At 32.3% G+C, this 257-nt stretch overlaps 1 long non-coding RNA gene across 1 annotated transcript; it reads left to right on the forward strand.

Annotated features, from left to right (window-relative positions):
• The first annotated feature begins 6 nt into the window (after positions 1–6).
• LOC104775636 lies at positions 7–257 on the forward strand. The gene is made up of 2 exons (XR_766023.2): positions 7–132; positions 222–257. It is a non-coding gene; the product is annotated as an uncharacterized LOC104775636 (long non-coding RNA).

Genomic DNA, 257 nt, shown 5'->3' on the forward strand with positions numbered 1-257 from the left:
ATGTAGCACCAAAGATGGATTATGCATTCAATAACAGAACTAAAGATATTGTTGAGCCGTTAATCCAACAAAGGAATCATCAAAATGATAATGACTTTTCACCTATATCAGAAGTTCCTTTGCAGATTAAAGGTGACTATAGTTTCTTTTATTTTTCAGAAATGTTACAAAATTCCATCACGTATATATACACTTAAGCTAACTTTTTTCTTTTTTGGCAGACTCACCCATGAGACAAGTTAGTTGTGTAGTCCCAA

Source organism: Camelina sativa, unplaced genomic scaffold, assembly GCF_000633955.1.
Source record: "Camelina sativa cultivar DH55 unplaced genomic scaffold, Cs unpScaffold24038, whole genome shotgun sequence".
Lineage (NCBI taxonomy): Eukaryota > Viridiplantae > Streptophyta > Magnoliopsida > Brassicales > Brassicaceae > Camelina > Camelina sativa.